Source organism: Eleutherodactylus coqui, chromosome 7 (genome assembly GCF_035609145.1).
Source record: "Eleutherodactylus coqui strain aEleCoq1 chromosome 7, aEleCoq1.hap1, whole genome shotgun sequence".
Classification (NCBI taxonomy): Eukaryota; Metazoa; Chordata; class Amphibia; order Anura; family Eleutherodactylidae; genus Eleutherodactylus; species Eleutherodactylus coqui.
The window spans coordinates 134698791-134715475 of record NC_089843.1 but is presented as its reverse complement, the minus strand read 5'-3'; the positions used below and the strand labels follow the sequence as shown (position 1 = coordinate 134715475).

General features: G+C 43.8%; 1 long non-coding RNA gene across 1 annotated transcript; it reads right to left on the bottom strand.

The window, feature by feature from the left end:
• Positions 1-604: 604 nt before the first annotated feature.
• LOC136572817 (uncharacterized) lies at positions 605-15993 on the bottom strand. Its single transcript, XR_010785824.1, has 3 exons — positions 15488-15993; positions 6895-6937; positions 605-3781 (listed from the first exon to the last, which is right to left on the bottom strand). It is a non-coding gene; the product is annotated as an uncharacterized lncRNA (long non-coding RNA).
• Between the last annotated feature and the right edge of the window lie 692 nt (positions 15994-16685).

Here is a 16685-nt window from a genome sequence, read left to right as displayed (position 1 = left end):
TTTGCCGCAGAATCCGCGGCAAAAACAGGAGCTCTGTTACAATGTTACCGGTCGGACGGCTTCCATTGACCTCAATGGAAGCCTTCCATGCGGAATCCGCAGTAAAATGGAGCATGCTGCGATTTTTTATCCGCAAGTGGAAACCGCAATTCAAGTCCACCCATGTGCATTCACCCTTATGTGCCATCGTTATTCCAAATCTTCTGTGCTGCATACACTTATGGCGCGTCATCAATGGCACATTAGCGAATCCCATGATTAGTAAGCAATCCTGATATACAATGGTTACGTTGCTGTTTCTTTAGTACAGAGCATTGTTCTGTAATTTCCCATACACATACCTGTAGAAATAAATGTGCTTGCTGCCCTGAATAGGAGCTGAGCACATCCTCACATGAGTGTTGGGGAAGAGTGGAATAAGAGAGATATCAATAAAAGTATTGGAGGGCAGGCAGATGGGTATCAGTGATAGTGTCTGTATAATGAATGCATGAGCTAGAAGCAATCAGAGCTGCTGATACAAATCTCTTCCACTCTTTAATAATATACTGCAGTAAAACAATAGGAAAACAAGAAATAGTTACAAAAAATCAAGCCATTGGGATAAATGGATAAAGAGGCATTTATTTTTCAGCTTGAGTTCCATAACAATTCTGTAAAGGAAATACTGTGAAATATACAGAAGACTAATGTAACATATAGCAAAGACACTGGACCCTTTCTATAGCTTCTACCTAAATGAGCTAGCTGGGGTGCATACCCCTATAGTGCTCAGACAGGAACCTTACATGGAATGATAGTGTAGTCTGGTGAGGTAGGAGAGTGACCGTAGGATGCCATTCACAGTGGGCAGTAATACTATCGCTTGGCTCACTGGTGACACACTCTGGCAGTGAAGAGGTTTGCAGCATAAGAGCAGAATGAAAAAGCACCAATTCCGGTAAACATCCCGCTAAACAAACTCATCCGCATTCATCCTTCTGTTTATGAACAGGCACACAACTAAAGTGCTGGCTGATAGATACCTGGGATAGCCATCACCAGTTATTTGGGTAGAAATGAGTGACATATAATGAGAAGTATTCTACATGTCACACAGCATTAGCTGATATGGATGGATACTTATCAGTCGTGAAGAATGACACCTTCCATTCAGTTGTAACTATCAATCATTGAATCCTACGGACTAGATGGGGACTTAAATTATATGTTGGCCATTAGGCTTCCAAAATTACTTGGCAATTGGAATGTATTGACAATGTGAGTGCTATACTAGTTGACAGCAAGTCACATAACGAGCGTCATCTTTTAATAGAAGAGTTCAACCCATAACATGATTCTAGAGCTGTTTTTTCCATTCAGTTCCCCCTAGTTTAATAATCCTCCTGAGTACTGGGAGCGGAAATAAATCAACACCGATAGAAAGAAATACAGGTTACATATGGTGTAAGTTTCCGAACACATTTCCTCCACCAGTTGTGTTGTAGGAACACAAGAACATCTTTAGAAGGGCCCTTATTGTTAGGGATTGTAAAGTCCCTTTAACCCTTTGTTCCAATTTTGGATTCAGATTTTCCTAGGGGGTTTTCTCTTTCTGCCATTATACAATGGCGCTATATGCTGGCTAGAGCCAGTACTGCAGTATGTGACATGCTGGAGAGGCCCCCCGACAACAGAGCAGTGAGTAATCTACAGTAAGAATACCCTGCTGGACGTCTACCGATGTCGGAGCTGTACAGCCTTCAATCAGAATGTCTTTAAACGTCAGGCAGTGGATTGGAAAGGTTTAAGGGTATGTTCACAGGCTGCAGATTTGCTGCATAAAATACGGTCAAATGTTCTGCAGCAAATCCGCAAGGAATTCCGCACCCGAAAATCCACACAATTTGGTGCAGATTTGTCTGTGCAGATTGGGACCAAAAAATGGACATATTGTCAGATTACGCAGCATCCTGTTGCTCCCCTGAAGAGGCTTGCCTGTCCAACCCCACGAGCTTCTCGCCTCTTGGGATAATGTTTATAAGACATATCCTCACTGGAGGGCAGGATACAGGGATGGGCAGGGAAGCAGACAAGCCTCTTCGGGGAGCAAAAGGAAGATGCTGAAGATGAATATATATTATTATATATATATTATTATTATCATTACTTTAGAGCTTTTAAAAAAAATTTCACAAAATGTCCCTAACTGTAGATCCACATGTATTGCGCAACAAACCTGTACCTATTCGAATTTGTTGCAGATTCTGACTTCCTCATTGAACTCAATGGGGTAAATCTGCAGCATAAATTCACACATGCTTCAGCGCAACATATTTGTGCTGTGAACGAGGCAGATTTGCGTATCTTACTGTACTTTTTGCACACACAGGGCATGCTCATTTGTGCGCCGCTGCATTTTTTTCTGTGAACCGTGCGCACAAAAATAAAGGATGTAAGCATATCTATTAAAATCAATGCGTTCTATTCTCTATATGTGTGCATGCAAATCTGTGCATGCAAAATACACGCGAAAATACACCCATGTGGCATTTATGCCACGTGTAAATATATCCTAATGGTGTCTTAACACTGTTAACGGCTTTGAGGGCTTCTTCATACAGGTGCATGCGGTAATACACTTGCTGCTAAGGAGCATATTAGCTCATGAAACCGTCAAAAGTCTTTTTTTTTTGACAGTTCAAACTTTTCGCTATTGTGCACAAGCAAAAAAAAAAGCAGAAAGATAAGTTCTGCCCTATCTTTTCTCGCATGTAGAAAAACTATGTGTGAGAACGATGGGGCAAGGCTTATTCTTTCTCTCGTGGGAAACACCACCGTCACATTTTGCAAACGTAATTTTCACGCCCGCAAAATTTTTCCGAAATCATGGCCATCTGAAGAAGCCCTTGAAGGATATGAAGGATATGATGGAACCAAATATGATTTAGGACTGTCAAGTTTCCTTCTTTATGGGGGAGAATAACATAGAATGCTGCAGAAAACAACTGGAAGTGTGGAGAGAGCCTAATGGGGCAATTATCATATTATCTGGTATCAGTGACCGAGTAATTAGCATTATTTTATAATGGGTATTAGCCTGGGTTCCCTGTGTATCACTACAATTACATTGCACAAAGTTGGGTATGAATGAGGCTTTTTGCTTCTATGGATTGTCAAGCAGTAGCAGCATATTTTAGAGCTGTACGATTTTCCCTGTATGAGCCCAATAGTCATAAATAAACTACCCGGTGTTTGATGCTGTACACAATATTTGATCCCATTCTCCAGAATCCATATAATGAATTGCATAATCACAGACTCATTTATGATGTAACTGTGATTGTGGCCATTTTGGAACCACTTCCCAAAGTACCCTTGATTCTTCACAGAAACCGCAGTTACGTACCTGAATAATAGGGACATTTATGAAAACTAGCATATACGAACATGTCCAAACAAGACATCAGATGGTGCCCGTAGCATGAGATTTCATAGATATCCCACTAGTATTATGTCCCATTCTGAAATCCTCACCTTGCCACTGAAACCATGTAGATGAAAATGTACATCTCTGGCCACCTTCCAGTTCTAAGGAGTGATACTGCACATAGATATACAGTATCTTCCATTAAGACATGCTATAAATGAATTGTGATACTGTGCAGAATAAGAAGTGAGCACTGTTTGGCGGTGTCATTAACAGGAGCGGCATTTCTCCAGGATCTGGGTAGTGTTGAATGTCAGGAATTCTAATGCTTGCGAAGGAAGATTTGGGACACGTCTGAAGGTCTTTCAATGTCTGCAGAAAAAGATTTGGAAAAAAGTTTGACACATTTTTAATATTCGACAGGCTGTAAGACAACTTTGGTCATTCATCATAAACTACTGTAAAATGAAAAAGGTATAGTAATTTATAAAAAAAAAGGGGTTGTCTCTAGCTTGGATGCAAGATATGATACGGGCGAGCATGGAGGCTCTAGTGCCCTTTGTACCGGCTCTAGCTTGGATGCAAGATGTGATACAGGTGGGCATGGAGACTCTAGTACCCTGTTGTACCGGCTCTAGCTTGGATGCAAGATGTGATACAGGCGACCATGGAGACTCTAGTACCCCGTTGTACCGCCTCTAGCTTGGATTCAAGATGTGATATGGGCGGGCATGGAGGCTGTAGTACCCTGTTGTACCGCCTCTAGCTTGTATGCAAAATGTCATACCGGTGGGCATGGAGGCTCTAGTACCCTGTTGTACCGCCTCTAGCTTGGATGCGGGACATTATACCGGTGGGCATGGAGGCTCTAGTACGCTGTTGGGCCACCTCTAGTTCGCATACAAGATGTGATATAAGCGGCCATGGAGGCTCTAACACTCTGTTGGGCTGCCTCTAGCTTGGATGCAAGATGTGATATGGGCGGGGATGGAGGCTCTAGTACCCTGTTGTACCGCCTCTAGCTTGGATGCAAGATGTGATATAGTCGGGTATGGAGGCTCTAGTACCCTGTTTACCTCCTCTAGCTTGGATGTGAGATGTCATACCGGCAGGCATGGAGGCTCTAGTACCCTGTTGGGCTGCCTCTAGTTCAGATACAAGATGTGATATGGGTGGGCATGGAGGCATACAGGTTCTGTATGGTATCCTGCGGTATATCAGTCTACATTTGCTGGACAATAAAACAATTCGAGCTGCTCGTGTTTGTCGGACGACCAGATGATCCTCTCTGCTAGTGGTCTGTGAAAGGCGTCTTGAGCCTGATTACCTTCTGTGTGTTCCCTCACGCATCCACTGGTCTCAACACCTCCTAACAGTCTGGTTGGAATGGCTCCAGTGACAGGCAATTCCTTGATACGACCATCCTGCTTCTCGCATTCCAATAATACACCCCTTCTCAAACTCTGTTTACTGGGCAAAATCTCTTTGATTGCGTCATAGAGGCGTCTATTGGTCAACAAGCTCTACACAAGTGGAAGAAGAGGTCACTCCACACAAGGAGCCTCTGAGAGCCTTTTATATGCCAAGGGGGGAACCACTTTTAGGGCCTCAAGTGACAAGACCGTTCATCTAATTACACCACAACTCTAATAATTTGTATATTTGCCTGTGATTTAACTACCGACACATGCCACGTTTTGCAGCAAAACAAAAACTTCTTTTAGGCTAACTTCGCACGGCCCAATATTGCGCTCGCAAACATACGATTTGGCAATGGATGCAAGCTGTTTTTGTATCAAAATAGTCTTGCATGACTTTGGGGAAGCAGTGAACCTGACAGCCGAAATGGAGGATTACGGAATTGGGAAACCTTGCATCCCATCGCACCACTTGTACCTAGCACGTAGGGGGATGCTGCCGCCGGCCCCAATGAAAACAATGGGTGATGCAAGGACACACCCAAAGATAGGACGTGCCACAATTTGTTTCTCAATCGCAATGTGATGCAGGATAAAATCGCTCATATGTATGACCCCATTCAAAAGAATGGGGTTCATATTCGTGCAAGATTTGTGCATCTCACAACGCACACATCTCGCGCAATTTTCTCTGACCTGAGATTGTGTGCACAGTGAAAAATATGACTGTTGCACGTGATCTTTTCCTCTGTTCTGTCCAAGCTCTGTAACTTTGTCATGTCATTTGTTTCAGCTTGTTACTGTGTGGGAGACCGCACATCTGCATGTTCTATTCTCTTGCGAGACTTGCACAAAAATAGAACATGCTGGGATTTTTCTGTCTCGTCCCTTGCTGCGAGAGAAAAATTGTCCATGTAAATAGACCCATGCGAAAAGTCATGCCATTTTATTGCCTGTATGAATGGGCGCACATTTAGGGTGCATTCAGACAACCGTATATCGTCTGGGTTTTCATGCCGTCTCTCTCTGCAGGGGGAGGAGGCTGGAAGAGTGGGGAGCCCCCGTCCCGCCTCTCCTCATTGCAAATAGTGCAGAGGGGCGGAGAGGAGGCAGAGAGGGGGCGGGAGCTTACGCTGTATTCACACGAACGTATATCGGCTCGGTTTTCATGCCGAGCCGATATACGTCGTCCTCATCTGCAGGGGGGGGGAGGGGATGGAAGAGCCAGGAGCAGGAACTGAGCTCTCGCCCCCTCTCTGCCTCCTCTCCACCCCTCTGCACTATTTGCAATGAAAGGAGGTGGGACAGGGGCGGGGCTAAGTTCTGAGAATTAGCCCCGCCCCCGTCCCTCCTCTCCCCATTGCAAATAGTGCAGAGAGGAGGCAGAGAGGAGGCGGGAGCTCAGTTCCTGCTCCTGGCTCTTCCATCCCCCCCCCTGCAGATGAGGACGACGTATATCGGCTCGGCGTGAAAACCGAGCCGATATACATCCGTGTGAATGCAGCCTTAAAGTGGAAATCAATATAATCTTGCATATATGTTACTTTGTTACTTTCAGTGGTCAGAAACGCTCTTTTCTCCTTAGGGAGAGCAACTATATACTATAAACTAAGTGAGGAGACTCAAATGGCCACGCACGCTCCTCTGGGTAATATGCAAATAAGGGAGATGGAATAAATCCTCCACAGTGCCACCTATTGAAAGGCAGCATTCCTTCGAGTCAAAGTGGGACTTTTTATACAAGTCTTCTTACAATGACTGGGAAACTTTTGATTCCCAGTCATTGTAAGAAGACTTGTATAAAAAGTCCCACTTTGACTTGAAGGAATGCTGCCTTTCAATAGGTGGCACTGTGGAGGATTTATTCCATCTCCCTTATTTGTTACTTTCGTAACAACATGAAAAGAGTTACATTTTTGTAAGACCTATTCTCTTGCAGTGCTATTCTTGACAATGTAGACGTGCAGTATAAACTATGGAGATGTGCTGTAAAAAGGCCCAAAGGCTAATAATATAATGGATCAACAATTGTGATATGTATCTCAGGAAAGAAACAAACAAATGTACCTTCAGGAGTTTGAGGATTCGTCTTCAGATTCTACAGCCTCCTCTAAAATGAAGACAAACAACCCACATTATTGCTTCAGTTTATAAATAAACGATAAAAATAAAGAAAAGAACTGCAACCGATGCGGATGATACAAGCAGCGGCACATAATTATGTAAAAGCCTCCAATACAGGTTTCTCAGATGTTTTCTTTCAAGTTTTAAAAGCAGGTGCTTGAAGGATGACTTTAATAGCAAGATTGTGCTACATGACGCTAACTGTGCTGTATAGGGCTGCAGGCACACTAGCATATTAGGGGCTGTGTGTGTGCCATCCATGTTAATCACGAGCAGTGAAAAAAAAACTGTGTACATGTATCCTTAGGTTGTAAGCATCCTGCACAATGGTCTACTACTCTGGAATCATGACATGTCAAAGGCAATAAGCCAAATGGCAGAAACAAATGGAATCATCAGGCTAACTGCTCCAAGTTGTAGGTATGAGTCTGAAAAGTCATTAGATAAGCAAACTTTGAGCTGCACAATATTTCAGAGGGTCAGGCCAGGGGTACATACACACCCTCTTGTGGTCCAGGCATCACAATTTCAAACTGTAGGACTCCAGGGGCCACAATATTCCCATTTGACACATTTATAGTACATCAAGAGTATCACAAAAGTAGCTGATAAGTGAGTGGTCTGGGAAGTTAAACCCTCATCTACCAGGAGTATGGTGTTCCTTGCTCAGCAACCCAGAGAGAAGAAAATAAGGTGGTGGCGAAAAGCCTTGTTTTAAAACCTTATGAGAATATTTAGGGAAAGGGCTGCTGGCCAGCTCTCATAAACCGACAGAAACACTTCTATGCTCATTGTCAAAGAAATCAAACATGTAGAAGCAGTAGTCAGAATCGAGGGAAACTTTCTGTGTGTGATTGTAACTTTGATATAAGTAAGGCCTCCCTCACACAGACATTTTTGTACAGCGTTTAGCACTGCTTTTTCAGCGCAACGCTAAACGCTGTACAACACTCCTATTTATTTCAATGGGGCTGTTCCCACAAGCATCAAAATGCAGTGTCTTCAACGCTGCGCTTTGACAGCGATGCATGTTCTATCTTTGGCCGTTTTCAGCCATGCGTCGCCCATTGAAATAAATGGTCAGCGGTTTTAGCAGCGTTAACCGCACACCAATTTTCGGGATGGTGAGGGGCCCAAAACATAAGCCCTACCCTGAAAATCAGCCTTAGCTACATTAGATGGGGAAAAAAAGCAATACGCACCTAGCAGGTGCCGCCAGTGTCCCTGCCACTGATTTCTGGCACTGCTCCAGGCTTCCTGTGCACTGACAGATCATCTATTGTTGGTAGCGAGTTTTGAGAACCCCGCCCCCAGCAAGAGATTGCTGTGATTGGTTCTCGGCGCTGGATCAATGCACCAATCACAGCCATTCATTGACTGGCTCAGCCAATCAGAGTTCGCCGGCTCTGATTGGCTGAAGCCAGCGCTGAGAACCAATCATAGCAATCTCTTGCTGGAGGCGGGGTTCCCAAACCTTGTTACCAGCAATGGATGATCTGTCAGTGCACAGAAAGCCTGGAGCAGCGCCAGGGACCCTGATGGCATCGGCTAGGTGAGTATTGCTTTTTCTCTTTTTTTAGCTTCCTTGGGTGCGTTTTCAGCTGTGCAGAAAACGCAGCCAAAACACATGCCAGCGCTGCGGAAACCGCAGTAAATGCAGCATTTTTCAACGTTCATCTAATCACACCACAACTCTAAACATTAGCATGAGATGTAACTTCATGCCGACTTTTGCAGAAAAACTCCTTCTAGGTGCTTGATTTTTTTTGGGCAAAGAATATATTACAAGGTCCCAGCACTTTGTGATAACTTGTATTAATATGATATCCAGCGTGATAACAAGTAAAAGCGTAAATCGCTTTATTTATCTAAAATTATGGTTTGTGCTAAAAAAATCCCTCTAAAATGCTCACTAGGGTCTGCCTTCCTTCTAATTTGCTGTCCACTACCTCCTGTCAAGTGAAGTGAAGTCTGTCTCTGGCAACAGAGACCCCGAGAGGGAACACAGGAAGTTATTTGTATGGACAACAGGAAGTTGCCCATATAAGTCCATGGAAAGGGGATACAGTAAGCTGCGGAGTGGGATTCACCCAAATATGCTGCTGGAGCTAATAGTATGTTATTCACTGTGTTACAGCTACTGAAATCACGTCTACACTGCTCAGTGCTGCTGTTCGCCATAATTCAGTTATTTCTTGATGTGTTCTATGGAGAGTTAGAGAGCAGAACTCTTTTCTCCATAAATGCCGTATGGAACACATCATGCCAGTTAAACTTCACCCACAAGCTCATTGGAAATGGAAAGGCATATACAAGTTATATAATGGCAAAATAGTGTTCTTCCTCATGTACATGCACATAGCAGCTTATTCTGAAAAATGATCTGAAGGTACAGGTAAACGTTAAGGTTTATTCTTGGTACTTTTATATGCTGTACATTGCAAATGGATAAAACCCCATACTGCTTGCACTGTATAATGCAAAGCTTTTTAAATCTTATGTGTTCTTGAGAAAAATGAAAGCAAGTCTGCCCTTTAGTCCTCTGTGATACAAACAGAAAACAAAAATTAAAAAATAGACAGTGCCTAGAAAAATTAGTGCTAATGTTTATTAAGTATGAAAGGGAAAAAGAATGAACTCACTGGGTACTCGGCCGATGCCCCAAAGGGGGCCTGCCGTTACATGAGGCTCAATATAACAACTGATGTCATTGTTCTCTGTTCAGTATCAAGAGGAGTATGCTGGTGCCAACTTGCACAGGTGACAACAGGAACATGGAGCTGTGAGAGTGAAAATACCTCCTCCCCATAATCCATGGAAACCTGGCTTATGAGTTAGTTTGCGGTGCTCCTAAGTGCTGACAGGTTCCCTTTAAGTATTCTCTACACTTGATGTTTCTTCACCTCTTTTCTCCTATTCAGTTATTTTTTTCCCCTGTACTTTTATTACTAATATATATATATATATATATATATATATATATATATATATATATATATATATATATATGTAGATTTTTAATATGTGCATTTGGTCTTAACACACATAACGCACATTTGTTTTACTGCATTATTCTTCACAGATGAGGTATTCTGTCCGGTCTGTGGAAAGTACTATGTTCCATCCCAGCAACAAACACAGTTCTGATAAAATACAATATGGCGTCCTATATTGCCAGTGATAGTCTATTTCCGGCCGTGTAGAGCACACCCTACTTCTGGCGCATGGACTGTATGCGTCTTTTAACTGCTGAAGCCTACATTTTCATCTATCATAATTAGAACTGGCTTAATTCAATTCATGCTTTTGTAATACAGGCCCTGTATGGCTCACAGAGCGTGTGTTCGTTCCAAAAGCAAGAACGCTTGCCTACCACCTGCATGGGAACCATGCTAATGTAAGTGACTATAAAGTTTTGTGCTTGACAGCCATGTTGTTATGTGTGCTTGATAAAGGGGAAGCAGTCATACCCGCGAAATGCATTGCACCATCATTGGTGGCCAATAAATATTAATATCCCTGTGAAAGAGTTGGAGTCTGAATCTAAGAGTTATAACCTACATGCATGGGCAATCTTAGTAGGGTGCTTTGATGGTTTCAATAGCCAGTCATTGAAGTACATTTTGAGGATCTATATAATTTCATCTCATATAGTGTCATAGAGTTCTGAATGCCGGTTCTTTTTTTCTGTTTTTGATGTACGAACAAAAGGCAAGGGAAAACATCTCTGATAGAACCAGAGGCCTAGGTTTTCCTTCATCCAGAGCAAAGATTCAGTTTACCAGAGGCTAATGTTGTGGCGGTCCTGGGTTAGCTTCCTTTCTTAATAATTCGGTACAGGTCTTGTATGCGTTTCTCTATCTTCTGGCTCTGGTGGGAGTGGTATTAGGTGAGACATGATTGGAGTCACCCATTCCGGTGTCCGCCATCAACGCCTCTCCATTATCACAGAAGTTTTTGAACTTCTGTGTTCCTGATGTGGGTTGAAAGATCGGATTATTCCATACTGAGAATATTCCATCCCTCCCGATGCAGGTAGTCTTAGGTTTGCCTTGGTTGTGTTTGCATAATCCTGTGATGCATTGGGAGAAGGGGGACATCTCTAAATGGAGTCCTTACTGTAATTCTTTTTGTATTTCTGTAAAGGTGTCTTCTGTGCAAGTTGATGAATTACCTGAATATTTTGCTGATTTCTCTGATGCCTATGCGCAGAAAGGGGCAAACAAGTTACCACCTCACAGAGAGGGGGATTGTTCTATTGAACTTATCCCTGACTGTGAGCTACCGAAAAGTCGTATGTACAACCTAACTGCTCCTGAAAGACAGGCTCTTAAGGGGGACACATGTCACTTAAATTCTCCATTGGTCGTCGGGTTTTTTTCATCAAGAAAAAGGATGGTGGTTTGCGGCCCTGTCTTGATTTCAGATAGCTAAATAAAATCACCAGGTGTAGCCCTTAACCATTGCCTCTTATTCCGGATCTGTTTTCTCAGTTGAATGGTGCCAACTGGTTCGTAAAGCGCAGGACTTAGCTCTGTGGAGCCTTCCTGTGGTAAAGGTTTTTGTCCCTGTTCATCTGAGACTACAGGTGCTGTCTGAAGTACATAGTTCTGTGTTAGCTGGTCATCCGAGGATTAATAATACCCAAAAATTAATCATAAGAATTTTTTGGTGGCCATCATTACGACGAGATGTTTTTAGTTTTGTCTCATTTTGTGAGGTTTGTGACAGAGCAAAATCACCTCATAATCCCCCTGCTGGGAGGTTGCTGCCTTTGCCAATACCTGTGAAACTTTGGACTTTATTATGGATTTGCCACCTTCTGAGGGTAACACTTTCATCAGGGTTGTCGTTGATCGTTTTAGCAAAATTTGTCATTTTATGGCTCTTTCCCGGCTTCCTAATCCTAAAACCTTGGCTAGATTGTTCATTACTCATATTGTGAGATTACACAGATTACCAGTGAATATCGTCTCAATCATGGGGTCCTGTTTGTTTCCAGATCCTGGCGTTTTGTTTGCACTCGGTTGGGAATTCACCTCTTTTTCCTCGGCAAATCATCCAGAGACTAATGGCCAGGCAGAGAGATGTAACCAGAGTCTGGAGCAGTACTTGCAGTGTTATGTCTCAGAGAATCAGGAGGATTGGTCGGGGTTTTTGCCTTTAGCTGAATTTGCACTGAACCATAGATCATTGGAATCTACGGGGATGCTGCCTTTCTTTTGGCACCTCCTTTTCTAAATATGTTTCGGAGGTGTCAGAGGAAAATGAGTTCTCTTCTGACATCGAGGCGGTGGGAGAATATTCAGAAGAATCATCGCAGAACGGTTCAAAATCTCAAGCGGGTGGCGGATAATAGGCGTTCTGAGGGGACGAATTTCTTGCTGGGAGACTTGGTTTGGTTGTTAACTAAGAACATAAAACTCAAACAACAGTCCTTTAAGTTAGGTCCACGATTAAACAGTCCTTTCAAAATCATTGAAAAAATGAATTTTGTATTGTTTAATTTGGAGATCCCCAGCCCTATGAGAATAACTAATGTGTTTTACAAATCTCTTTTGACAAAGTTTGTTTATTAAGGAAATGGTTTACCTCCTCCTGCCCCAGTTCTGGTTGATGGAGATATTCAATTTGAGATAAGTTGCATAGTGGACTTTAGTTGGGCTAGGAAATGTCTATAGTATTTAGTGCATTGGCGTGGTTATGGTCCTGAGGAGAGGACATGGATACCATCTGCAAATGTCCATGTGGATCATCTTATAAAAAATTTTCATAGGCTGAATCCAAATTGACCTGGTCCTAAAGGTCGTGGGGCCCCTTCTAAAAGAGGAGGCACTGTTGCGGCGGTTCTGGGATTGCTTATTTTCAAAATAATCTGGTACAGGTCTTATATGTGTTTTTTTCTATCTTCCGACTCTGGTGAGAGTGGTATTGGGTGAGACGTGCTTTGCCTCAACTGTGGGTAATTTGTCAGGACTATTTAAACTGGCCTAGTGTTTGGCTTCAGTGTGGTTTATGTTCAGTCTTCCTCTGGCTCAGGTGGAAGTTAGAGCTTGGAGTCCATTTGATGTGCTGTAAGCTCTTTGAGGCTTTTGCTGAAAAATGCAACTAGAAAATGTCAGGAAGATCCTACAAGAAGAGCTGAACTTGGACTCTTTTCAAAGCTAAGTTCAGCGGTTATTATCTTTTACATGTGGTTTGCTGTGGATTTCTCCTATCCCACGTAGAGTCAGCTAGAGGCCTACGTATGTGGTCAGGTTCGCCCTTCTGAGGGCAGGTTACCTGCGTATAGGCAGATCCCTTCGCTGGGTTAGGTATTTAGGGACAGTGTTTTCCTTGTTGCAATTGTCTTTATTATTTAGCACTGTTTGGTAAATTTTAAAAAGACACAAAAATGGACACGACAGCTGACTTGTTAGTGTGCCAGCCTGGCCAACATATGTACACATCACCAATTTGTAACAGTGCTGGGTGGCTGGTAAGTTAGAAGATACACTTTGTCTACTGGGGGGGGTACACTTACAATCAGCATTTTGTATGTTTTCCAGCTGACTGCTGCAGCAATCAGCTATTGCCCTGCAAAGGCACTTTGTAAGCCTGGTTGGGGTGCTCGCCACTCTGTGTTGCACTGTCTTGGTTGTCCTCCTCCTTGCCCCTGAACAGAACTGGAAGACCTACAGCGAACAACAGTGTATATGGCTCTTTAATTTGGAGCCTTTAGCATTCTATGGTCCCATACTAAACAACTCTGTGCCGCCGATTTTCTACACAGTTTTCTATGAGAATTCATGAGAAGCAAATCATGGTGTAGTGGGCCAGAAGGTCCTACAGGATTTCAGATATTCACTAATCTTTAAAACTCCTGTTTATGTACTCCTTAGGAGACATTACTGGGGTTGTCTGTCAGATAAACCATGTTTCTCCCCCTGCCTCACAGACAACATCCTAATCTGCTCAGCAACATCTGTCTCCTGATTGGTTACTGTCACACTGATCGCTGATTGGTAGAGGGGATCCAAGCCCAGGAAAACAGAGCCGTGCAAGTTGAGATATGGGGAGGAGTTACACAATTTTTTAGTCAGACAGCTTGAGCGGTAAGCCAGTTCCAGTCAGAGTCAGTGAGAGAAGAAGTCTGTGAGTCGTTCAGCCAGTCACAGTCAGTCAAAGCTGGAGCGTGAAGAGAGTCAGTCAGCGAGTGATTCAGGGAAGGAAGAAGTCAGTCAGAGAGCAGTCTGAGAAGTACGGCCGCAGTCTGAGGAAAAGGATGGTCGTAGTTAGAGATGAGCGAGTATACTCGCTAAGGCTAACTACTCGAGCGAGTAGTGCCTTAGCCGAGTATCTCCCTGCTCGTCTCTAAAGATTCGGGGGCCGGCGCGGGTGACAGGTGAGTTGCGGCGGTGAGCAGGGGGGGAGTGGTGGGGAAAGTGGGAGAGAGAGATCTCCCCTCCGTTCCTCCCCGCTCTCCCCTGCCGCTCCCCGCCCGGCGTCGGCAGCCGAATCTTTAGAGACGAGTGGGGAGATACTCGGCTAAGGCACTACTCGCTCGAGTAGTTTGCCTTAGCGAGTATGCTCGCTCATCTCTAGTCGTAGTCGAAAGTAAGGAAGCTCATGAAACGTCTTAATACCAGTGCAGTGTGTAGGAGAATAGGTTGGACTCCTGCTACAAAAACAGTGAATGTTATGAGCCCCTGTTACACTGGAAAACCAGGGAAAATACAGCCTCACTGTAGCCTCCATTACAAGTACAGTCTCACTTTAGTCTCTATTACTGACGCAGACCTCACGGTAACCTACTGAGCACAACCCACAGATAACTGGGACTGACGGAGATCCTGTTCACAAATAATCCTAAAGATCGAGAGAGTGCGTTGAAGAAAATCCTATTAAATATCCTTGACTGTGTTGCATGCAACTGCTATATTGTGTGTAAAGACCAATTCCTGTATTGCTATGGAGTGTATAACTTTGCGCAAATTGTGAAAGGACTGTCAGTAAAACCGTGTACCTTCGGTTTTGCAACAGAAAAACTATAGACTTATCTCTGTTATTCTCGGGTCATACACTAGGAGTTCACAATTTAAAGGTACTGGCGTCACCCGTGACACACACTCGACATTAGTCACCTTCAGTTCTAAATACTGTTTAACCACGCACACTCCCAAGCAAGGCCTCTGTAGCGGCCGTTTTGTGGAGACCGCGGAGCCACCCGTGACCGCCATCTTGTTTATGCCCGTGGTCTCCCCCACAGCTGGCTAGCCCTCTGCCGGGACATTGCAATGGCATAGTCCGTAACATGTCATATTTCAGAGGTATTCTGTTCTACCTTTTCTATTAATGGAAAATATGATGTGTCACTGAGGCACCATATAGTGGAGCAAAAAGGGCCTACAGATCTGTAATACAGAGATGCAAGGAGTCTGTTTGCTGCCATACGGGGTTTGAGGCTCCAAGAATAGCACTTAGAATATTGTTTTAGATCTGTTGAAGGGGAAAAAAACAGTTTGTGATCCAACATTAATTCAAACACCATACATACCGTCAACTACTAGAGCATCTTCCACTAAAGTCTCCTCTGGTCTCCTTGCTGTAAGTTCAGACCAGTCTTCTGCTGCCGGTTCTTCAGTAATGTCGTCTGAACTTGCTTCTGGCACAGCTTCTGCTGCCGATGCCGATTCTTCAGTGATGTCCTCTGAACTTGCTTCTGGCACAGCTTCTGCTGCCAATGACGATTCTTCAGTGATGTCCTCTGAACTTGCTTCTGGCACAGCTTCTGCTGCCAATGACGATTCTTCAGTGATGTCCTCTAAACTTGCTTCTGGCACAGCTTCTGCTTCTGATGCTGGATCTTCATTGATGTTCTCTGAACTTGCTTCTTGCACAGCTTCTACTTCGGAAACTGGATCTTCAGTGATATTTTCTGAACGTGCTTCTGGTACAGCTTCTGCTGCCGATGCTGGTTCTTCAGTGATGTCCTCTGAATTCACTTCCGGCACAGTGGTCGTCTCTTCCAAAGTTTCTCCAACAAATTCAGTGTTCTCTGGTTCCACTGAACAGATATGAAGATATACATTTAATATGAATTATCTATGTTTCTCATAATAAACTAGTAAGCTAATGCTGCTTTGACACAGCAACAGTAGAAACTTGGATTCTTTCCTGAAGATTTTCTTGATCCCTATTAGAGATGAGCGAGCGTACTCGCTAAGGCAAACTACTCGAGCGAGTAGTGCCTTATGGGAGTACCTGCTCACTCGTCTCTAAAGATTCGGGTGTCGGCGGGTGTCGGGGAGCGGCAGGGAAGAGCGGGGAGGAACAGGGGGGGGGGAGATCTCTCTTTCACTCCCCCCCCCCCCCCCCCCCGCAACTCACCGCTCTCCCCCGCCGGCACCCGAATCTTTTGAGACGAGCAGGCAGGTACTTGCATGAGGCACAACTCGCTGGAGTAGTTTGCCTTAGCGAGTACGCTCGCTCATCTCTAATCCCTATTTTTCTTCGCTCAAATGTATCTACATAAAAAACGAAGCAACTTGGCAAATAGTCTTGGTTAAAAATGTCCTACTTTTTGTATCTACAGCTCATCTCTTTGTTTGTAGTCTGTAACCATAGACATACAAAGGGCTGCAGTCACAAAACGGTAGAATGTTTTAAAAATTAAAACCATTTGCAAAGTTTCTTCACCTTTAGGGCGCCCACCCACTGGCGTTTTTTTTTCCTTTGCGTTTTGCGTTTTTTCT